The sequence below is a fragment of the Vulpes vulpes genome, chromosome 10 (assembly GCF_048418805.1).
Source record: "Vulpes vulpes isolate BD-2025 chromosome 10, VulVul3, whole genome shotgun sequence".
Classification (NCBI taxonomy): domain Eukaryota; kingdom Metazoa; phylum Chordata; class Mammalia; order Carnivora; family Canidae; genus Vulpes; species Vulpes vulpes.
Window position 1 is genome coordinate 90,584,090 of NC_132789.1, and position 25,643 is coordinate 90,609,732.

Genomic DNA, 25,643 nt, shown 5'->3' on the forward strand with positions numbered 1-25,643 from the left:
ACTTGGTTAAATCTAGTTTAAATCCTTAGAACCACCCAGACGACCTATAGACATATTACCAAAACAAATGTTTGTTGTGACTTACCTGTGAAGTTTGCTGGTTGCTTGTTCTACAGCATCATTACACAGTTAGATAACTCATACATCCAGCTTGGTTGGGTATGGATCTAAACACCAAGTAGATCTTAAAATGGGCTTAACTTTCCCTTAAGTCTTGATGTCAGGATGTGATATGGAAAGTAGGGAGTACTTCCTCAAGAACTGCACTCTTAAACTTGGCACGCTTCAGCAGACCATTCACTCAAAACGATCATCAGGAATTGCATTAGGCCTGAGAATTTAATGAGGGAGTATAGCTAGTTCTTTTTTTTTCTTTATGAACAGGTCATCTGGTGGAACTAAGATTCTAATTTACCTCAACCCTGTAGCGCTGAGACTGATGGGTACAATTCACACCTTTAGGTATCCTCTATTCTTAACTAGATTGCACTAACTAGCATTTTTGGGATGATTCTATTATGAGTAGTTCTGAATAGGAACAAGGTTTTATAAACACAACCTCTTTACAATCTTTACTCTTAACCCAAGAGTGAACTCTAGCAAGATAAACCTTGAAAGGAGAGAAAGAACTGCTAGCTATTTGATAGTTTGACAAAGTTGTGGCTATTTTTCTGGGCTGTGATTTATTTAAATTTTACTGACTCTTATCTTCCTCCAGGTTTTAAGCACTTTGGTGATGATTCATATGAGGTCAAATGTTGTTGCTTCCAAAACACAAGACCCTTGGGTAGAAGATACAGAAAGACTTACAGCCAGGTTTTCTGATCTTTGATCCAATGCTCTGCCTCAGAATTATGTGACTGAGTAAGTATTATTTGACTTTTTTTTATCTCGTTTTCTCATTGGAGACTTTTTATTGGTGATGATTTGATTGCCTCACGTAAGGAGTCATGATAAAAAAACACTACTAAAAACTTTGAGTTCTGTTTCTCTCTAACCAGTAATGCTAATTTCTCTTAAATTAGCTTGAGTTTTGTTTTTGTTTGTTTTTCTATCTGCAAAAGAAATGGCACAGGATAGCTGGATTGACTGTCCAGCTTTCACGTTAGTAGAGATGTTAAACGTACAACACACAGACAAAACTCTACTTACCACTAAACACATCTACATTCATTTTTAAATTACATTTATTTTACTTTAGTTTTACTACGTATTCTTTTGTATATATGAGAACATGACTAGAAACATGAAGGACTTGGAGTTTCCTTCTGTTCTTCCATATAAGATATATAAGATAAGAACACTGGGAATATCTATGCCCATCAAAGCTGCACCTCACAGCCACTACTAATACTTAAAAAGAAAAGAAAAGAAGGACTTGGTTTATTACTGTTGTAAACTTCTTAAATGTATAAAAAAGCTCATTAACAAACTTTAAAATGGCACAGATAATATGTTAAGATATGCTTTGCCTCTAGTTATAAATGGTTAACATGAAAGCAACAGCAATAAACTGGGCTCACTATGTGTAATAGTCAAAGTTTTCCAGAGAAACAAAAGCAATAGGTTATATATATGGAGAGAGAGAGAGAGAGAGAGAGAGAGAATGAGTATGAGATTTATTATAAATATTAGCCTGCATGATTATGGAAGCAGAGAAGTCACAAAATTTGCTATCTGAAAGATGGAGAAGCAGGAAAACCAATGGTATGATTTAAGCCAAAGTACAGAGGCCTGAGATGGGCTCTAATGTCCGAGAGTAGAGGAAGACACATAACTTAGCTCAAACACAGACAGCAGATTTGCCCTTCCTCTTCATGCAAGCCCTCAGTGGATTGGATGATGCCCACCTACATTGGTTAGGGAGATCTTCTTTACTCAGTCTACTGCTTCAAATGCTAATTTCTTCTGGATATATCCTCACAGACATAACCAGAAACAATGTTTTACCACGTATCTGCGCATCCTGCAGTCCTCTCAAGTTGACATGTAAAATTAATCGTCACAGTAAGTTTTGTCTGAGTTCTGGAAAGTAGAAGGCTACTCGTGGCCCAAATTTCTCAACTGCAATATGGACTTTGGGCAGGGCATTACTATTTTTTGCTATGGCTCTTTGAACTAACTGCCCATGCATTGCTAGAAAATGTCAGAATTTTTGGTCTTTTACATGGTAATTAATTGAAATTTAAAAACGTTATTTAAAATTTCTGAGTTTTTAATTTGTTTAGCTTCTTGGTACTTTACACTGCCAAAGTATGAAGGAGAGAATAAAGGGTATGCAAAAGAGTACATGACGTTTTTAGTCTGGATAAACTCACTGTCTTGGCAAACACCTTTTTAATATACCCTTTTTTTAAAAGATTTTATTTATTTATTCATGAGAGACACAGAGAGAGGGAGAGAGAAAGAGAGAGAGGCAGAGAGAGAAGCGGGCTCCATGCAGGGAGCCCGACGTGGGACGCGATCCCTGGTCTCCAGGATCAGGCCCTGGGTCGAAGTCCGCGCTATACCGCTGAGCCACCCAGGCTGCACAGCCCCCCTTAATATATATATATATATATATATATATATATATATATATATATATATTTCTATTTATTTATTCATGAGAGACACAGAGGAAGAAGGGGGCTCCATGCAGGGAGTCTGATTTGGGACTCAATCCTGGCACCCCAAGATCATGCCCTGAGCTGAAGGCAGATGCACCCAACCACTGAACCACCCAGGCTTCCCTCATCTACCCTTCCTTATTGAACAAGCAGAACAATAAAAGAATTCACCAGATGTTACTGACATGTAAATTTGATTTCACTTTAACTATAAACTATTGATTTCTGGGTACTAGGTTTCTTACCATTTAGATTTCCACATTATATTTTTCTGTTCATTAATTGATTGATTTCTGCATCATATCATAAAATATGTAAAACTCGTGGCTGAATATCAGAATCTGTATTCTCTAAGCAGAGCAAAGTTAAAGAAAAGTCCACAGCTTTTCTTAATGGCTTGTTGCAAATTTATAGTCTTCAAACTTAGCTGCGCACTGATGAGATATTTTCGATGAGAAGATAATGAGTTACTCTGAGACACATCAAATGTGAAGTGTTTGTTGGACACCTACATGGAGATCACCATCTGGGATTTAGATATATAAATGCAAAACTTAGAGGAATGGTCTAGGCAACCCTCAAAGAATGAACTTGCCTGATGCCACCTGAGAAAGATCATGATCACGGCTCAGCAGCTACATTGAGCAGGGCTTATCTGTGGGGACAAAATTAGAATCAAAATCATATGTAATTATTCCCCTATCTAGTACAACCTACCATTAGATCCTCTTTTCTGCAGTTAAGTGTCAGCCCATTCTCCCCTTTACTCTGGATTCTGAATGGAGTGTGGGGCTCTGGAAGGGGAGCAGAGATCTGCTCAAGCTCCTTGCAGGCTGGAGAGGGCACAGAGTTAAGCAGCTTCCAGAATGAAACAGTAGCTTCTGTAGTGTAAAACTTCTGCAGAATGATATTAAATGGTTGCTTATGTAAAGAATAAATTTAAGTGCTGTGAAGGCAATTAAAAAAAATGTGTTGACCAGAAAATGAAGTAAAATGGTTCATAATTAGAAAGCCATTTTCTATAGATAAGCTAGGTAATGGGAAAAACTATAACACAGACAGTAGCAATAATGTTTGCTGAGCGTTATCAGGCCTGGGCACTATTTTAAAGTGCTTTACTTATATTAACTTATTTAATCCTCACTACAGTCTTGTGGGGTAGGAACTGTTATTATCATCATTTTACAGATGAGAAAACCAACACCCAGAGATTTTAAGTATTTTACCCAAAGTTAAAAAACTGCTGAGTGGCAAAGATTTGAATTTAAACCATCTGGGTTCAGAGAATACGACCTTACAGATTACTTCCTGTATGAATTAAAAATGACTCCAACATACCCTACACAAGTTAAATATTAGAACAATTTATATAAGAGAGTGAAAAAACGCTACAGAAAAGGCTAATCAAGAAAAGAAAACTTTGGTATTTTTCTTCATTTAATCCGGAGTTTTAATCCCCACTCACTGCGGAGAAATCATTCAATTCTATTAGAGAATGCTCCTCGGAGTTTTGTTTTGTTTCAGCTGTCTCCTCACCAGAACTCTGTACTAGTGATAGAATTACAGTGGGACACTCTATTAAAACACACACACACACACACACACACACACAAAGCAAATACTCTTAAATACAGACAACAAACTGATGGTTGGCAGAGGGGAGGTGGGTGGGGAGATGGATGAAATAGATAAACAGGATCAAGAGGCACAAACTTGCAGTTATAAAATGAATAAGTCATGGAGATGAAAAGTATAGCCTAGGAAATAATTTTTTTTTAATTTTTATTTATTTATGATAGTCACAGAGAGAGAGAGAGAGAGAGAGAGAGAGAGGCAGAGACACAGGCAGAGGGAGAAGCAGGCTCCATGCACCGGGAGCCCGACGTGGGATTCGATCCCGGGTCTCCAGGATCGCGCCCTGGGCCAAAGGCAGGCGCCAAACCGCTGCGCCACCCAGGGATCCCATAGCCTAGGAAATATAATCAATATTGTAATAACATTGAACAGTGTCAGAGGGCAACTACACTTGTGGTGAGTATTAAGTAATGTACAGAATTGTTGAATCACTGTGTTATATACTTGCAATTAATAGAACATTGTATGTTAATTACACTGCAATTTAAAAAAATCTAAGCACACACAAAAAAGATTGAAAATGACCTGGTAGAGAGATGTCTTATTTGCATACTAATAATTGCTACCAGGAAAGCTGTATCCTTGTGAGAAATCTTTTAGTAAAAGATAGTCGAATACAGGAGGTCTGTGAGGCAATTACTGTATAATGTCAGGGAAAGTTCTTTGGAAAATAAAAGAATATTCATAAATTCAGTATGATCACACTTACCAAAAACTATTTGGTTCCTTTGAATAATAACAATAGTTAACATTCGTTAAGCACTTAGCATGAGCCATGTATTGCTCTAGGTTCTTTTAGCCCATCAACACAGTCCTCCCAAAAGTCCTGCCCGCTAGGTTCTTGTTTCCTGTATTTTATGGATGGGGAAATAGGTTCAACAACTTTACCAAAAGCACAGCTTGGGATGTCAAAGAGGATATTAATTGGGCGCCTAGGTGGCTCAGTCTGTTAAGCAGCTGCCTTCAGCTCAAGTCATGATCCCAGGTTCCTGCAGGGAGCCTGCTTCTCCCTCACCTGCTCCCCTTGCTTATGTTTTCTCTCTCTCTGTCAAATAAAAAAAGAAGATAATTGAGAAATCACTCAAATCATATTTCTATTCCATTATTTTATTCTATCATTTTTTGATTATTAGAAATGCTATTTATTGCTGCTAGACATAATTTGCAGCTGCATGTGACCCAACAGTTGTACATTTCTATGTCCTTTTATAGAATTAAAGAAAAATTCTTGAGGCAAGTACACTAATTTTTTTTAAGATTTTATTTATTTATTCATGAAAGACAGAGGAGAGAGAGAGAGAGAGAGAGAGAGAGAGAGAGAGAAGCAGGCTCCATGCAGGGAGCCCGACGTGGGACTCGATTCTGGGTCTCCAGGATCAGGCCCTGGGCTGGAGGCGGCGCTAAACCGCTGAGCCACCAGGGCCGCCCCACTAATTATTTTCTAATGACATCTTACAACGCATGGTATTTTGTGGGTTAGGTTATTTTTCTCATAGGAGTTTCACTAATTTCATTTATTGTCAGACATTATATGTTAGCATTTTTGATTCACACTGGCATTAGAAGTCCACTGAAAACACAATTCAGTCCTCAACCCCATATACTGTCCCTTTAGCTACCTCGCTTTAGGTACGAGGAGTCTTAAAACCTAAATCAAGGGGAAAACTGCAGGAATAGAGACCTAGGTCCCAGTTTCAGGAAACTAAAGTTTTAGTTAAGATTCCTTTACCAGGAACCCCTCTGTGGCTCAGCGGTTAAGCGCCTGTCTTCAGCCCGAGCCGTGATCCTGGGGTCCTGGGGTCCAGTCCCACATCGGGATCCTTGCATGGAGCCTGCTTCTCTCTCTACTTATCTCTCATGAATACATAAATAAATAAATCTTAAAAAAAATTCCTTTACCGTATCATAGTTTGTGTAGTTCTTAGCAAACAGCATTATGTTAATAGTCAGAAAGTGAATGAAACTTTAATGTAAGTTTGTGTTTTCTTTTCCTAAATTTTTATTAACTTTAAAAACAAGATTATTTCATTAATTTCTAATTGTTCTAATACCATTTTTGTTTGGTGCTTTCTGTTATCATATTAAATTTTTATGACTGTCTGTTTAGAAAGAGACTTTTGAGGGTGTGATTTCTGAAGGTAGCTTAAATTCATAACAGCAACTCCTCGTATTTATAGGTAATTGGCTTTTTGGAAGTTATATACAATGATTGGAAATTAATCTTAGTAAGTTTGAAATCAAATACTAACATATGTATTTTGGTATTTCTTTTTTTTTTTTTTTCGTGGGAAGAATAAATAACATAAAATCTACCCTCTTAAATTTTTAAGTACACAGGACAGTATTGTTAACATAATCACAATATCATTTAACAGATCTCTAAAACTTATCTTAAATAATTAAAACACTATACCCATCGAAAAGCAAGTCCTCATTTCCCTCTTTCCCCAGTGTTTGGCTTTTTGCTTCTAGGAGTTTGACTATTTTGGATACCTCATATAAATGGAATCATGCAGTATTTGTTCTTCTGTGATTGGTTTATTTTGTTTAGCATAATGTTCTCAAGGTTCCTCCATGTAGTTGCATATGTAGGATTTCTTTCTTTTTCATGGTCAAATAGTATTTGTGTGTGTGTATGTGTGTGTGTGTGTGTGTGTGATATTTTCTTTATCCTTTCATCTGTTGATGGACATTTATATTATCTCCACATCACAGCTATTGTGAATAACTCTGCAAAAAAATAGAATAGACATCTTGGAAATAAACCAAGCATATGTGGTTAATTGATCTTTGACAAAAATACTCAATGGGAATAGGATGATCTCTTCAACAAATGGTGTTAGGAAAGCTAAATATCCACATTCAAAAAAGTAAAACTGGACCTTAATCTTAATTCATAAACAAAAATAAACTCTAAATATAGACTTAATTGTAAGAGCTGAAATTATAGAACTCAGAATAAAATATAGGGACAAAGCTTTATGACATTATTCTTGGCTGTGATTTCATGGATATGACACCAAAAGAACAGGCAAAAAGCAAAAATAGATCCATGGGACTATACAAATTAAAAAGCCTCCACACAGCAAAAGAATTCTACAAAATGGGAGAAAATATCTCCGAACAATATATTTGATAAAAAGGTTAACCTCCAAAATCTATAAGGAACTTCTATAACCCTATAGTCAAAAAACAAACAAACAAAAGGCCAAATAACCCAATTTTAAAATTGCACTAAGACCTTGAATAGGTATTTCTTCAAAGAAGACATACAAATGATCAATAACTATATGAAAGATGCTCAACATCATCAATTATCAAGAAAATGCAATTTAAAACCACAATGATGGGAAGCCCAGGTAGCTCAGCGGTTTAGCGCCGCCTTCAGCCCAGGGCGTGATCCTGGAGACCTGGGATCGAGTCCCATGGAGCCTGCTTCTCCCTCTGCCTGGGCTTCTGCCTCTCTCTCTCTCTCTCTCTCTCTCTCTCTCTGTCTTTCATGAATAAATAAAATCTTAAAAAAAAAAGAAAAAAAAAAGAATAAAACCGCAATGACATCATCCTACATCTGTTTAAATGGCCATTACCAAACAAACAAAAGCTAACAAACCTTGGTAAGGTTGTGAAAAAATTGGAGTATCATTGTACACTGTATACTATTGGTGGGAATGTGAAACAGTGCAGCCACTATTGAAAACAGTATAGGGCTTTCTAAAAAAAAAAAAAAAAACTAAACTAAAAAAATAAAACCACCATATGATCAAGCTATTCCATTCCTCAGTATTTATTCAAAAGAACTGAAACCAGGATATTGAAGAGACATACATGCTCCATGTTCCTTATAACATTATTCTAAATAACCAAGTTGTGTGTTTGGAGAGCTATTGGTCAGACAAATTCTCCAAAAGGCATCTTTGTGAAGTAAATATAAAGACACAGAGAAAGAGAGTTTGTGTTTCTCAAGTTATTTTAATTTAATTTGATTTAGTTTAATTTAAAATTTTACTAGTATAGACATTTTGGAATATCTCCAGTGCAAACATATATTAAACAGAACTATAAAAGCAAATTAATTTGGTTGGGATTTGACCAATTTTAACTTCAAAGTACAATTTTCAATTGCATTCTCTATGGTATTCTTTCTAGGGAGCTAGATGTTGGGCTATATTATACAAAGAAGACCTTTAGTAAAAAAAATTTATCCAAAGAACTGTTGTTGATTGAAGCATCAAGCTTCAAAATAATAATTTTGCAAATTGAATGTCAGTGTCTTAAACTGTACTCAGGTTTCATTCAGAAGTGAGAAAAGAACTAATCATGTAATGGAGGAAACTACTGGTCCTGTCTAGATGATGGGAGGAAGCTGAAGATGAAGAATTGGGCCCGAGCAGGATCTTAAGGAAATGAAATCAATCTTGGCAGAGACTTCTGGTTGCCTTTCCAATATCCATGCCCCGGCCCCCAATCTTTCTCCTTACTTTTAGAAATCAACTTTTAACTGGGCTCCTTGCCAGACTGTGATAATCTGACTAAGTTCTAGCCAACAAGATATAAGTAGACACGTATAAGATTCCTGGAAAATCTACTTATAGAGGATCTACTTCTAGAAGGGAAGCTTCTTTAGTTCTCTTACCTCTTCTATCAGGTCTGTAACTCAGACATGGTAGCTCAAGTGTCAGCAGTTATCTTGGACCGTGAGGGGATTTGAGGGTGAGAACAATGGTTGGCACTAATGGACTAACTCTGGATAACCTCTTTCCAAGCTTTCCTGTGCTACTATCTGCATCTCGTACAGCAACATTTATGCAATCATTAAACATTTGATTGTTTTTTGCCTTCCTTAGTTAGGAAAGACCAAAAACTGGATAAATGAAAGTGTGAAAAAAGTGATGCAACTTAATACAATTGAGTCAATTCTAGAAATGAGCAAATCTTCTGCTTTAATTGTCTACCTATTAGATTAATGCCATTCAACTGTCTACTTCATCACGAAAGAAAAGAAATGTGTATAAATATGTGAATATAAAACTGCACACAGTACTTAAATATATTTTTCAATGTAATTTTCAAGCCAGCTAATAAGGAACTGATTATTGTTTTACTTTTCTATACTGCATTTTCCAGATGAACCTTTAAGAATTCGTTATGAATAAAAGCAAAATAATCCTGTAGTTACTTTGGAATCCCATGTTTTATGACAGTCATGCTCAAAACAATTTCAAAAATGCCTTAAAACTTAAAACAACTCTTTTTTTTTGAAAAATCACAAGTGGTGTCAAATATTTATTCTTTTATGTAGGTTTGGCTTGAGAATCGGCCCTCGGTCAGAGATCAAAGAAAGAGAAATGTTCCTGAAGAAAGACATGCCTGTTCATGTAGGTATGCACATGGACATGTTTTGTCAAAGAGCTCTGAAGTTGCCATGAGAAATAAAAGTATTTTTGGAATTAGTGCTGGCTCCCAAGATGGTTCTTTTGGAGAAACAGTTGTTTGGTTGTACAACTTACAAATAGAGTGGTTTGAGTAAGTTCCATTTCCTTAAAGCGATACTTTATACTGCAGCTTTCTTCTCTGCCTTATTTTATCATCTTCGTTTATAGCTTCCCAAGCTTCGAAGACTTTTCTATGCGTAGTCTTCATGCTGTCCCACTTACTGGCTAACACAGCCAGTTACATAAGAACCATCAGCCCCATGGGGACACTTGGGTGGCTCAGCAGTTGAGCACCTGCCTTTGGGCCAGGGCATGATCCTGGAGTCCTGGGATCGAGTTCCACGTCGGGTTCCCTGCATGGAGCCTGCTTCTTTCTCTGCTTCTCTATGTCTTTCATGAATAAATACAATCTTAAAAAAAAAAAAAAAAAAAGAAAAGAACCATCAGCACCACCAACTTTATGGGCTTCAAAATACCATTGGTTAGTCAACTTTCCTCTCCTTACTTTTTCTCTTTCACTACCAATCTGACCAATGATCCTGGATTTCAGAGTTACCCTCAAAGAACCATATTGTTTGCCTTTGGCTCATTCTGTCCTCCCACATATTGACTTATTTATAGGATTACATATCATCAGTAGCCCCTATTCCTCCTAAATCCCAAATTTACATTGACCCCCTTTTTTTTTAATTTTTTTTTTACATTGACCCCTTTGGATTTGAAGTCCTTCTCTGACTTCCTTGGACTAAAGATTTCATTGCTCCATTATATTCATGGCTGGGCCTTCCTAAAGACTGTGGAGCCCTGTTTCCATAACCAAAAAGAATGCGCATCACATAATTCAAAATCCTACTGGCTTTCATTCCTAGAAATATGATTAAGGCCTTTGTTTCAACTTGCCCTGCCTCTCTTCCATGATGGTTTGAGGTAAAAAGTGTATATATCTCATACCATTTATATTGTTTTTTTTTTTCCCTCACTGCTAGTTGCTTAGACCAAAATTTTGTGGCTTTCCTCAGATACAAAATAAAATCCAGATTTTTAAATAAACTCAACAAAACCCTATATAAAGAGGTCCCCGCCTGTCTCTTCAGCCTGTCTGCCTCTCTTCTCCCCTTTATTCACTATATCCAGCCCCTCTGACCTTCTTTTCTGTTCCTGTAACCCATCAAGCTTGTTCTCAACATTAGCATTCTACGCTCACTGTGTCTCCTGGAAATAACTACATTTTTAGACTTTTGTTAGGCTGCCTCTTCAGATCCCAGCTTTTAGCTTCCTTCACCACTATAGGAAGAATAATCACCGATCCTACCCCTTATCCTTATTCTTCCTTTCTCATATAGATTAGAGGCAAGCCAGAGACTTGCTTTAAAAAAAATGTTTTTTAATTTCTTTTGTGGACTGCTCCTTTCTTAGAATTCTGCAAATGACAACACCAGCTTTCCTTTTTCTTTTTTCTTTTTCCTGTATTTGGATTTGTTTGATTTTTAAAATCTTTCTTGGCTTTGTAAATTGAGCTCCTGAGCTTAACTGTCTGGTTCATGAAATTTGGACAACTTTCTTGAATTCCAAATTATTTTGTTTATAAACATTGCGTGGGCTTGTTTACATAGTTGGTGTGAGCAATCCATTTACACCACAGTGTTAAGAGCTATGCTTCTTTCCCTCTGTCCCACTCAGGCTTTACCACCCAGCTCCTTTGTGAGGAAGTAAAGCCTCAGATATCTCACAACCTTCCCATTTGATGCAAGAAATTTCTGTCACTTCCTGCAAAGGGCCATCCTGCATCTTTGTTAATAACATTGGTGCTATGGAATTCACTATCTCACCAGCCAAGCCATTACAATTTCGTAAAACTCTAAGACTTCCTAGAGACTCCTTCCTTTAATTTATCTTAAATTGCCTCCTGGAAACCTCTATTAAATGCTTCTAATTCTGCATTTTAGATTACATAGAGTAAATTCCTGTCCACATGCTGGCCATCTGGCCATCTGGTTATGTATGGAGGGGTTAAATTCATAATGAGGATCAGGTCATCAGGGCATAAAGGCAGGGATTTGAGGAGATAAGGGATAAAGCTAGATAATCAAGAACAAGCAACTACTGCAAGATCAGTAGGTCATTGTGTAGTGATCAAGAAGCCATTTGTGTCTTTCTTCACTCTACTAGTGCCATTTATTTTCCACTGAGGATGAAGGAATGAATAAGACTATTACCTCTGAAAGAAGAAAGTTTTCCAAGAATTGTTGGAGGGTGAAATGAGAAACACAGAACTCTAAATCTTCCTAAAGGTAATTTGTGGTATTGTCAAAATCTACTCTCTTACTTGGAAAAAAAATTAAAAAAAAAAAAAAAAACAGTTTAGCTTTTCTGTTACCTAGAGTTTGGAGCCTTAAAACGTTGAACTTCAATTGTCTCTGACCAGGGTCCCAAGCAAACTCCCAAACAAATTTCTCTGTCTAAGTTCTGTAAACATAGCTCTTGGATATTTTTCCTTTGGAAAATCAGACATTTGTACCTCTCTTCTCTTATTCCATTACTGTGACATTTATTGAGTGCTAAAATGTCGACCTTATGGTCTATTTGTCCCTTTGGTATTAGGGCCCAGATGTTGGTAGTCTCTCTCCTTTCTCTTCTCAGATGGTGTCCCTCCCTCACGGGACTCACTGAGCTATGGCACAGGTCCTGGCCTTTCACACGCATGACTATTTTTACCTCAAGAGGGAGGGATCCTCAGGACACAATTTATACACAAGGGTGGAGTGATAGTCACACAACCTCTGGTTACTCCTTTAGCTTAAAAGGTTTATGTATGTTAAAGTATCTCTTCTAGTCCTGCCTTCCCTTCTACCTCCAGTTGTTGAAACTTTGATTTCATTTTCTTCCTAGTTCGTTTGAACTTTCTACTCTGTAGTACAAGACTTAATTTCTCTTGCTTTCTTTGAGTCTCTGGAAGAGTCAAGTTCTATCACAGGCTTGAAACGCAGGGCACCCCTTGAGTTCAAAGCAAAACCACTCTCCACGTTCACCTAAGTAGTCATCAAGGAAAGAGTCCCTGGGATCTTTTCACTGATAATTTTAGTATTACTCTTCTCTCTTTAAAAAAGAAAGAAAGGAAAAAAAAAACCATAACATAGTAATCAACCTTCTGTGGGCTACTTTTAATATCAGTCATTACATTCTGAAAATGTTCAGTCCCGTATTTTATTTTGTTCTTTCCACCTTTCTTAATCACAAAACTCTTTGTTCCTTGTGGCAGGGATTTTGCTTTGTTATCTGAATTTGCAATGCACAGCACAGGGAGAAAGCGAATGAATGCACTTGTAAAGCTCTCAATCACTTCTACTTCAGGATCTGCACCTTCTAGCATTAGTATCCTCTTCCAACATCACTTTAGGGATTCTTTCCTTTTTTTTGGAAAGCACTTGCATTCATATTAATGCATATGCATTCATATCAGTAGTCAATAGACTATGTTTCATTGGTTTGACGTGAACCACTTTCACCAACATACCTTTAATTCATTCAAAATTCAAATTATTTGGATCCAGCCAGAAGGAATATCCTTCCCTTCCTTTCTCTTATACTACTTCTACTTTAATGGGCCTACAGTTCCAAAGTAAAAAACATTTAAACAGACTAGGGGGAAAAAAACCGACATAAAAAATTTTATCTTTTTAAAAATCTAAAGAACTGGAGCAATTTCCTAGGAATCTCTCAACAAATAAGCCCCAGGATGTCCAAACAAAAAGTCTTTATACTCTGGGAAATAAAAATCAGTGGTTGAATTTATTATATGCCTAAAGTCTGCATCTTGTCCCGTGAAACAATTCATAAGGAGAAGAGAGATATAGGAGAATAAAACTAACTAAGCCAGAAATATGTTCCGCCAGATGTCAGCGCGTCACCCCATTCTGTCAATATCCAGCTCAGGTTTGCCTTAATTTGTATCTGCTCCATCTCTGCAGTCTTCCCTTCATTAGACACTAAGACAAAAACTCAACATAGTTGCTAAAGCAACTTTTATTTTGACAGCTTTAGTATTTCATCATTATGCTTTTGTTTCAATGGAAAAATGTCTTCCCACGCTCTTAACTGAAGATGACTTTCTCATTAAGCCAAGACTTTTGCTTCTTCTTACATAACAAATGTGTACACAACCCACCTGCTTCTGGGTTACTTTCCATCTGTTCTTCAAGACAAACCCTATTACATATAAAAACAGCTTTTTTTTTCTTTTTATGGACATTATGTCTCCATGTAAATGGAATTTGTAATCAACTTGGGTCATCTTTTCAGACAACAGAAATGTTTCAGGAACTTGATGACAATTAATTTACAGAATATTATGCTTATAAAGCCTAATCATTCTATATTTTTATTTATAAGGGAATATTTCTGGTGGACAAAGTGGAATTTAGATTTTACAAAATATAATCATTCAGATGATAAGTTCAGCAAAAAAGGGAATATTCCTTCATCAGAACCCAAGTGAACTTGAAAGTCATATGATGCTTAGGATGTCAGAGAAACTGGAACATGAGGATTTTCTAGTGTGTTCCTAGCCTTGGACTGCTTTGAGAATTCAAACAGAAAGCTATGGACCCTCTTGCCTGCAAATGTACATGCATTCAAATGTTTTCATATTGTGTCAGGTTTGCTTTCTTCCTCTAAGACCACAAGTCATAACCCAAATAAAGAACACCTGATTTAGTCCAATTATTTTCATTTTTGATGACAAAGAAACTGATGCTCATAGAAGCTAATTGATCTACTTGAGATTCTAATTATTTAAGCCTAGAAATCATGCTATTAACAGAACAATAATTTTCTTACTATATAGTAAATTGTGTTTTGCTGTTTAAAATGTTTGAATGTTATTTCTGCTTCTTTATTGACAAATACATCCATAATGATATAAATTCAATAAAGCTAAGAAAAACATACCCCAGAGGTTAACTAACCCTGCAAGTTGGTTACCTAGAGGGGAATACTTTCAAGGGAATCTTATTTACTATTTTGCCTTCATGTTTCAATGATCTTGGAACTTAAGCAGGTGCTTACTGTTATAATTATTATTATTATTGTTAAATTTACAATTATTACTTATAATAAGGAATTTAAAGAGACAACAAAGACTTCAGGTTAATGTCTCCAAAGGCAGCCTGGATTTTAGTCTTCTCTGAAACTGTCCATTCTATTTTTTGCTATTGCATCACATAAAATATTACAGAAAACACATTTGGGAAAATATTACAAGAAAAATGAGGTGAAAATTAGAATTTCACAGCCTTTCTTGGTTTCCTTATGTACATTGTCTAATTCTTGTCTTTCTGACATGAAGTTGTGCAGTGATTTAGGACCACGTTAATCATTTTAATGTTCTCACTCAGTTGTAGGGGAAAATGAAATAGCTGAATTTATGCTAAAAATAAACCTTACAGATTTGCTGGATTGCATGACATTTGAGAGTAAACAACTGTCCTCCCTCTTGGAAAGCTAATCCTGCCTGGCTTTTGACTTTCCCAAGAGATTGTTCTAATAGATTATTTAAGCTGAATGTTGGATAATTGTTTCCACGACTAGCACAGATTGGTTTTCTCAAAAGAAAAAATGAAAATGAAAGTTCTATCCAATTAAAATAAAGCTATTAATACTATGCTCTGCTGGAAAGGAAAAGTCTGCTCTTCAAAGACTTGTGCAATTTATCACAGAAACACAAATTTTCACAGCAACTGAAAGAATTGGGTGAAGAATTTAAAAAAGCAGTGATTTAGAGCTCTTCAGTTGGCACATATGAGAATATTAACTTCCCTGGCAGAGAGGAATAGATGCCTTCACATTGGCTCTACTAACTTTTCATCACAGAAAAGATGGTTCATAAGGAAAACCCAGAGTCTTGTCTTCTGGTTATTTAGATCTTATAGTCAGAAATAGGAAAGATTAGCACCGTACTATAGGGTAACTAGATTGAGAATACTCTTTACTTCTTGATCTAGTAGATCTTCCTTTCACTTGAACAATTTATTAATTTGTGAACAATATGCTTTGGAAGTTCTGACTGTTAGATAATTTAGCCATTTACTGTGTTTAAGCCCAAATCAAGAAAAATTCCTTTGTGAATTTATATTCAAACTTTAAGATTTGGGACTGTAATAAAAACAGCTGTCAGTGCTATCATGAGTCAATGTACTTATTTATATTCTAGCATCCCATTTCCTATGCCCTTTGGTGCCAAAAGACGAAGGATCAAAGAAGGACAGACTTATCAATATCTGTCTAAACACCAGAATGAGTGAAGAAGACATTAGGTAGGTAATGCTCTCAGATGTGATCCCCCAACCACCTGCATTCAAATCTCCTTGGTTTTCATTTATTTTTCATGCTAATTCTCGGACCCTATCCAAAAATCTATAAAATCAGAATATGTGAAAGAAAGTATCAAGAATATGTAATTTAAACAAAAACACCACAGGAATTTTATGGACAAAGAAGTGAGGAATACCACCGTAAGGTGAAAAGGCAGAAAGACAAGTATGAGACAGTCCATGACTATGGAGGTACTTTCATACCTGCACTGACATGGAAGATGTTTCTGGTGAGTGAAGGATCACAAAAGGGACCCAGCAGCCTCTGGGTGGTGGTTTTAATATAAGTCTTTAATGTGCTAGAAGATGAAAGAAAAATTTTTTACTCACTTAGGCTCTCAGGAGAATTTCACTTTATTTTATTTTTTTTCAGTGTTTTGATTTTTTTTCAGTGTTTTAATTTCACTTTATTTTAAAAAAACATTTCTGATAACTAAATTATATCCTTTGAAGAGTGTAAATTACCTTTCAAATATGAATTTAGGCCTTCTTTGTATTCAGATTTAAAAATTATAAATGAAATCTTTAAAGTACTACTCTATTGAAACATAAATACTTATTGTGTAAAATTCAAGTGCACATAGTGTTCACCAAGATAGATCATATGCTGGGCTGTGAAACCAGTCACGGCACATTTCAGATGACCGAATTTTTAAGATATGTTCTTTTTTTTTTTTAAGATTTTATTTATTTATTCATGAGAAACACACAGACACAGGCAGAGGGAGAAGCAGGCTCCATGCAGGGAACCTGACGTGGGACTTGATCCCAGGTCTCCAGGATCAGGCCCTGGGCCGAAGGCAGCGCCAAACCAACGAGCTACCCGGGCTGCCCTTAAGATATGTTCTAAAAGGACAGTTACTTGCTTTAAAACATAAAGCCTGATGATAAATATAACATGACCTATATGATGATATATACATATATCAGGTAAAGGTAGATGAGGAACAAGGTATTTACATAGCTTCCAATGATCTCCCCCAAATTACTTATTAATTACAAAAGAAAACTAAGTGGTGGAGTTTAGCAGTTATTGCATTAATGAAGTCACCAGTTAACATGTTCGAATAAAGGGGCAAAACAACACCATGTTCCTTTCATTGTGATGCACTAAGGATACAGCAAAAAGAGGCCATACCATGAGTTGATAAGAAGATGGAGCAAACGGAATTCTTTGCCGGTGGTATAGAGTAAGTTGTTACAATTACATGCACTATTGACTAATGCTGAACATATGAGCACTTACATCTCAGCAATTTCACTCCTAGTACATATATGCTAAAAGGTATGTACATGGTAGATTTTTTTTCCATAATAGCCCGCACTAGAAATAACCCAAATTTCCAAGTGGAGAAATAAATTTATACAAAATTGTTTTTATTCCTAATTCAACTTTCATTCTTATTATTGGTATAAGAAGATTTTCTAATTTTTGGCTTCAAGATTCATGATTCAACCTTGGTAACTTACATGTTTTTAGGAATTATTTGGCTTTTTTCCCCCTAAGTTATTTGATTTGTTAGTATATTATTGCTTAGTAATCTATTATCACCCTATGTATTTCTGTGGTTATCTATTGAATTGTTTTCTCTTCCATTTCTCATTTTGGCGTTTGGGTCTTCTCTCTCTCTCTCTCTCTTTCTTTCTTTCTTTCTTTCTTTTTTTTTTTATTAGTTAATGTAGTTAAGGCATTGCCAATTTTGTTTATTTTTTTTGAAAAAATGGCCATTAATATTGTTTATTAAGATCTCTATTTTATTTATTCAGATCTCTATTTTATTTATTTCTGATATTTCTTTGTTATTTCCCTCTCCTACTAAATTTCAGCTAAGTTTTTTCTTTTTCTAATTCCTTGTGGTCTAATACCAAGTTGCTTACTTGAACTCTTTTTCTTAATTCAAGCATTTAAGCCATAAGTTTTTCTCTAACATCTGCTTTTGCTGCATCCCATAGGTTTTGGAATATTGTGTTTTCTTTTTCTTTTGTTTTGAGACATATTTTAACTTGCTGTTCCATTTCTTAATTGGCCCATTGCTGGTGCAGTGATGTGTTGTTTAATTTTTATGTATTAAATAGTTAATATTTACATTGTAGATTTTTCCAGCTTTATTTTATTGTTAATCTTCAGTTTTGTAGCACTGTGGTTGGAACATATACTTGGTATGATTTCAGTTTTCCTAAATTTGTAATATTTGTCATGTCTCTTTTTATGTGATTTAACCAGGGGATTCTTCTTGGTGTACTTTAAGAAAATGTGTATTCTATTTTTCTTGGATGGAATGTTTTATATATAGCTTTAAGAACTATGTATTCTAAAGTATACATGAAGCAAAAAATGTTCTTGTTGAAAAATATTTTTTAACTAAGTATACTCATTTTAAATAAAGCATATCATACGAGAGATGGAGGGAATGGGTGAAATAGGTGAAGGGGCTAAAGAACACATGTCATAAAAAAAAAAAAAAAAGAACACATGTCATGATGATCAGTGAGGAATATATGGAATTGTTGAATCACTATACTGTACACCTGAAACTAACACAACACTGTATGTCAACTATATTAGGGTTTAAAAAAAAAAAACTTAATTAAAAAAAAAAGAGGAACGCCTGGGTGGTTCAGTGGTTGAGTATCTGCCTTTGGCTCAGGTCATGATCCCAGGGTCCCGGGATTGAGTTCCACATTGGACTCCCTGCAAGGAGCCTGCTTCTCCCTCTGCCTGTGTCTCTGCCTCTCTCTGTATGTCTCTCATGAAGAAATAAATAAAATCTTGAAAATAAAAAAAAGAAAAAGAAAATCTTCCAGTGACTGGGTCAGCCAATGCTGGGCCTTGCATCCTACTCCTAAACTCCAATTACAACATTTTGGTGGATGGAAAGAAACAGCAGATGGGGCAGGACCAGCAGGCGGCTACATGTTACTGCTACATAGAGAACAATGAGTGGTCTCTAGAATACAAGAGCAGTGATGAGTCTCTAGGATGATATTATACTGAGCACAGATTGAACTGAAGGAAGCATGCTCAATAAAGAATAACCTGGGATTTAAAGATGTTGCAAGAGATTCATATTATCACAATGGATCAGTCTAACAGTCAGGGCTACTTGCAAAGTTATAGAAGCCAAATATGTAGTCAACACTACCAAAGAAAACGATTTGCAGAATATAGAAGCACAATTTTATCTTTCCCATTTTTATTTATTTTTTAATATTTTATTTAAATTCAATTTGCCAACATATAGTGTAAGACACAGTGTTCATCCCCATCAAGTGTCCTCCTATCTTTCTCATTTTTAAAGGGAAATACCCTAACACAAAAGATTTTTTTTTTTTTTTTGCCATTTTTCAGAACAACAAGGTAGGCTTATTTTGAAAATGAAGCACATTATTGATTTTCCAGGAGACGCTTTATCTAGACAGCATTTTCAGGGAAATGAGTGTATATAAACACAATGGCCCATTCAGTACAAACCATGTCCCAGAACAGGTATTTCCAGTGGTGTTCCTCCATGAATAAACACAATGCCAACTGATATACAGAGCTTGCAGGAATGACAGTTGTGTGAACAGAGATTTCAATAGCACCAAAGGAGTTCAAAGTCGCTGTGACATCACAAGGTGGAAAGAATAGTCTTCGCAAAGCCATCTCCGTGTGGTTTGGTCAAGCAGCTTGTGATTATGCCCTCAGGTGTTTACTCATCAAACTTCTAATTCTTATTTTGAAAGATTAAAAAACCCACCACTTGCCTTATTACATTTTTCTAAAAATGTTCAGCTTTTTTTGTTTATGAAAATACTACAGTCTCCCCCACTCCAGAACATCAATTAAGTTTATCTTCATAAATAAAGGGAAATACTTAATAGAATTAGTTCTCTTTGATTCAGCTTATTTATAAGAGTTTTCCCCCATACTTTAATTTTGAAACATAAAGTAACTGTACAGAATGACAGATAGAATCTGGTCCATTGTTTTATGTGGATAACCTTCCAGATTAAAATATATTTATGGCGGTTTTGTAATAAAATGCATCGTCTGCAATTGCACTTCCTAGTAAGAGGTGTACTTAACCATTTCCATATTTTTTTAAAACTAATAAAAATATACTAAGATCAGAAAACATTTTGGGGATCCCTGGATGGCTCAGCAGTTTAGTGCCTGCCTTTGGCCCAGGGTCTGATCTGGAGACCAGGGATCGAGTCCCACATCGGGCTCCCTGCATGGAGCCTGCTTCTCCCTCTGCCTGTGTCTCTGCCTCTCTCTCTCTTTCTGTCTCTCATGAATAAATAAATAAAATCTTTAAGGAAAAAAATAAAGAAAAGAAAACATTTTTCCTGAAAATTGACCAAATACATGAAGTTTCCCTTAATGTTGGTTTTCAAAAAGTCTTCCTGGAAAAAAATTTCAAGAACTATGAGAGATAGAATAAACAAAACAAAACAAAACACAAACAAACAAACAAACATACAAATACCTTTGGAGAGTAGTTCGGAAAAATTCTTCCTACTATGAGGAAAAGCTTAGAGGTCTGCATGATTCATGAAGGCAACGATAAATAAATGCACCTAAGATATAAGTAGAGTATTAAGACGAATCTCAGAAGTAAGGATATTCTTAACAGAGCCTAAAGGTAGTAGCTGACATTTACTCAGGGATCTCTATATGCCAAGTCTTGTGCCTGAATTATTTGATTTAGTGTCTCTCCAATCTTTTTAAAAATGGGCACTATTATTGAGCTTATTTCACAATTACTATGTTGAATAATTTACCTCAATGACCATAACTTAGAAACCAAGGCTCTACAGCCACCTGTGGACCCCTGTGCCACAGGGCCGGGCGACAAAAGGAGATCTAGAGTCAGATCAGAAGAGCTATAACACTGTTTAAAACTTTTGCACCTTTGGGTGTGTTGGGAAATTTACCAGTCCACACAGCTATTGATAGTTTATTTTCCCATGGAGAGACTCTGAGGTAACACAATTGAATACAATGATCATTATTTGATTTGTCTCTACCCATACAGTGTCCCTTTAAGATGATAAATGACAATTAAGAAAGCTTATAAATAGGACTTCTTTTTCTTTCCATGTTTTCCTCTCTTTCACCTGCGCCTAATGTGAAGAAAGTGGAGTTAATGGTACAGCTCAGGGCTCTCTGACACCAGGGGTCTCTGTAAAGCCCTTTTTCTGTTTTTCTCTTCATCCCCAATCTTACTCCCATTCTACCGCAAATGTGTTCAATACCATCTCAGGTTCTAGACAAATCCTGACAAGATGTATGAAATTGTTTTCTGACTGAATCCATCACTAGGTAGACCCCATTCCTTTTACCTTGCCCAACTCTGACGTCATAAATATATTCTCCTTTATTTTCTTCTAGTATCTGCTCATTAATTCATTTGGATGTTATTTTTGTTTATAGGTTCCACAATGCCATTTTTTTCCATATAAGGCTGGATGGAGCTCCAGAATGTTTGGACTCAGATTGTGTTCTCACCGAACCTGCATGAAGATCCCCATTTTTTTCTGTCCTCATCAAATCTTATTGTTTTTTTATTTTCCACATTTGTCTCATTTGAAGAATCCAAAAGAATCCTGTCACTATCTTGATTCCTAGTATGAATACTCCTCTTTTCTTTTCTTTTTTTTTAATTGGAGTTCAATTTGCCAACATACAGCGTAACACCCAGTGCTCATCCCATCAAGTGCCCCCCTCAGTGCCCATCACCTAGTCACCCCCACCCCCCACCCACCTCCCCTTCCACCACCCCTAGTTCGTTTCCCAGAGTTAGGAGTCTCTCATGTTCTGTCTCCCTCCCTGATATTTCCCACTCATTTTCTCTCCTTTCCCCTTTATTCCCTTTCACTATTTTTTATATTCCCCAAATGAATGAGACCATAAAATGTTTGTCCTTCTCTGATTGACTTACTTCACTCAGCATAATACCCCCCAGTTCCATCCACGTCAAAGCAAATGGTCCACAATAGCCAAACTGGAAGGAGCCTCGGTGTCCATCGGAAGATGAGTGGATAAAGAAGCTGTGGTCTATGTATACAATGGAATGTGACTCAGCCATTAGAAACAACAAATACTCCTCTTTTCATACACGTTGGCCATTCCAGCTTCCCCTTCAGAACTGTATATGTAATGAACTTACGTATTTTCCTAGGGGGTGTCCTGTTTCTCTCAGTGAGATATTGCCCAACTCTGACGTCATAAATATATTCTCCTTTATTTTCTTCTAGTATCTGCTCATTAATTCATTTGGATATTATTTTGTTATTATTTTGTTTTATCCACAATGCTATTTTTTCCATATAATGAAATCTCATGAAATTGTTTACTACATACTCTTTTATTGTTATTGCTGTTGATGACAATAGAGATTGATTCCACCTTTTTTTATGTACCAAATTTCCAAACAAATTAGACTCTGGAGTCTGTTTGCATTTCATAGGTCTTTTGGTTCCCAGACCAGAAACATGTTATTTATTTTATTTTAAATAAATAAATTTTATTTCATTACAATGGAATTATGAAATGCCTTCATATCCTTTAGGGTGAGTCTCCTTTGTTTTTCTTATTCTTAATCTTTATTTTTCATGCACTCTTGTCTATTTGATTTTTTAATTAGTTTGGTCAGTCCTTTAAAAAATTCAGCTGACATGTTTCCAAAAAATGTCTGAATTTATAACCTGATTTAAGGAAAATGGCATCTTTACGATGTTAGATTATGCCAAGCAAGCATGAACAGTATTTATGTTCATTTAGGAATTTTTTTGTGTCTTTTGATAAAATTTAACATAGATTTTGCTGTTTGCTTATTATATATTGTAGCATACAACAGAGAAACATGCCATCCTGTGTGAATAGCTCCATGAATTGTCACAAAATGATCACATCCATGTAAACACCACCTAGATTAAAAAAAAAAAAAGGAAAAATTTATCAGCACCCCAGAAGCTTAATTCATTCCTATGCCCAAGAAAATTTCCTTCTCCTCAAAGTAAGTGCCATGCAAGGACCCTGATGCAGGACTCAATCCCAGGACCCCGGGATCACGACCTGAGCCGAAGGCAGACGCTCAACTGCTGAACCATTCAGAAAGATTTTCAAAAGACTTTCACATAGGGACAGAGGACCAAGATATGAATCTGGACTAACTTGATTTCAATATTTTAAGCTGAGATCTGAGCATAGTTATGACTGGGACTTTAGTTCTGCCCTTACCAAAGTAACCAACTAAGGAATCCTGGTGACAGAAGTTTGGCAGATGTCCACCCAGGCAAACTCTCTGATTTGGGAGGTCTGATAGCAGGTCTTGGGGATCCAGGCCCTTTTACAGTAGATTGCAGATGAGAAATCGCAGTAAGTGTTTATTATTTATTTAGTTTGCAGAAGTGCTAGGTGAGGGAGGTGAGAGCAGCATTCGAAGTTCAGAATGAGGCTGGTTTGAGGATGGCCACCAGTGATGAACCAGAGAACCAGGATACTAAGTGTCTTCATCATCTTTGTCCATCTCAGGCTCAAAACACTGAACCATTCTTTATCAATTCTTCCTTTATCTTTCAATCTCATTTTTTTTATTTTCTTTTTTTTTAAGGATTATTTATTTATTTGTCAGAGAGAGACAGAGACAGAGACAGAGACAGAGCACAAGCAGGGAAGCAGCAGGAAGAGGGAGAGGGAGAAGCAGGCTCCCCACTGAGCAGGGAGGCCGATTTGGGGCTTGATCCCACACCCCTGGGATCATGACCTGAGTAGAAGGCAGATGCTTAACTGACTGAGCCAAACCACGTACCCCCTATCTCACTATTTTCTGTGGAGATATGATTGCTTCACTTTTCTGATAGTGTATTTCTCTAAGTGCATGTTATGGGTTGAATCTTGTCTCCAAAAAAGATGCATTGAAGATTTAATACTCAGTATCTCAAAATGTAACCTTATTTGGAAATAGGGTCATTTCTGATATAATTAGTTAAGATGAGGTTATACTGGAGTTGGGCAGGCCCCTAATTCAACATGGTTGGGGTCCTTAGAAGAAGATGAGGTGAAGACAGACACAGAGAGGAGACAGCCACTGAAATCAGAAATTGGAGTTACTTCCACAAGTCAAGGAACACTGGGGGCCACCAAAACCTGCTTAGGCAAGGTTCCCCCACTGGATCCTTCAGAGACAGCATGGCCTTGCCCACACCTTGACTTCCTGCTCATAGCCTCCAGAGTGTGAGAGAATGAACACGGGTCATTCTAAGTCAGGTAGTTTGTGGAACTTTGTTATTATGGCAGTCCTAGGAAATGAATGCAGTCCATAAAAGCAGGGAATATGTTGTTACATTCGCTGTTGTACCCCCTTTCCTGGCCCCGCAATTCCTATCTAGTGGGTACATAGTCCAAGCAAACACATATGTGCCTGCCTTCTTTTCACTTCTACTAGATTGAATTTCCCTGAGGCTGAGGACTATGCCTGATTCCTCTTGCTCACCCCTAAAGAAAGTGTTCTTCACTTCATCCTAAAGGATTTATTTGTCAGTGGAAACATGAAGGGTCTCAAGTTTTATGTTTTTATTATAGTCCCTTTTTTTCCCAAGTAAAGTTATGGATAGGGTAATGGAAATATTTACACCCAGAAAATAGTGCTTAAGTCTATTTATGTATTTTCTGTAATCCTATCCTCAGATAGTAGACAAATTCATATTTATTTCTCTTCTCAGAATATTGAAAAAAATAGAACAATTCACACTTGGGCCACTCGTATCTGTGAGAATATACCGTGTTCTCACGGTTCTCAGCTGGTTCATCACTGGTTAGTGTCTAAGCTCTGGAAAGAAATATTCCATTTTGTTTATGTTCACAAGCTCAGTTGCTTCCTGAGTGCTTCCCTTGCCCGCATGAGCCATTTTTCAACCGGAAAGGCAACAAACAAGTCTTTTATTGCTATAGCTGCTAGCAATCTCAGTTGCACAAGAAATTCACTTTAAAGAGTTTATTACCTAGTAATAATAATAAAAACAAGGGAAAATTCCCAAGGACAAGGCCGTCCAGCAAGTGTCAGTATTTTCATTATGCAGAAAACAGAAGCCATAGTGCTGCCATTACCATAAACATGTCTCCTTTTTATTGGCAGATGTTTCACTTAAATAAACATAATCAGGATTTAGGAAGATTCACCTTGGCAGCAGCTAAAATGCATGAATATTCACTAATCTCCTTGTGTCCCAGTTGCTCCTCCAGCTGCTCTGGAAAATACATTTATGAGGGTATGCTGGAGACAGGCAGTTGAGAGTATGAAGAACCACACATTGCTCCTGATTTGTTCATAGCTCCACACATAGCAGGAGAACATTTTTTTTTTTAAGTATCCTCATATGCCATAAATTATGCATTAAGTACCTGTTTATTTAATAATCCTCTAATAACCCACCCCAAAATGCTGGTACCAAGGGAAATTAAACAGCAATTTTATATTCCTATCATGTTAACTTTGAATTCTTTGTATATACATGATGAGCTTAGAAAGATATGATCATTTCAGTTATCAAAAACTAACTTAGGAATATTTGCAAGAAACAGAAACACACTCATGCTTGTTATATAGAAG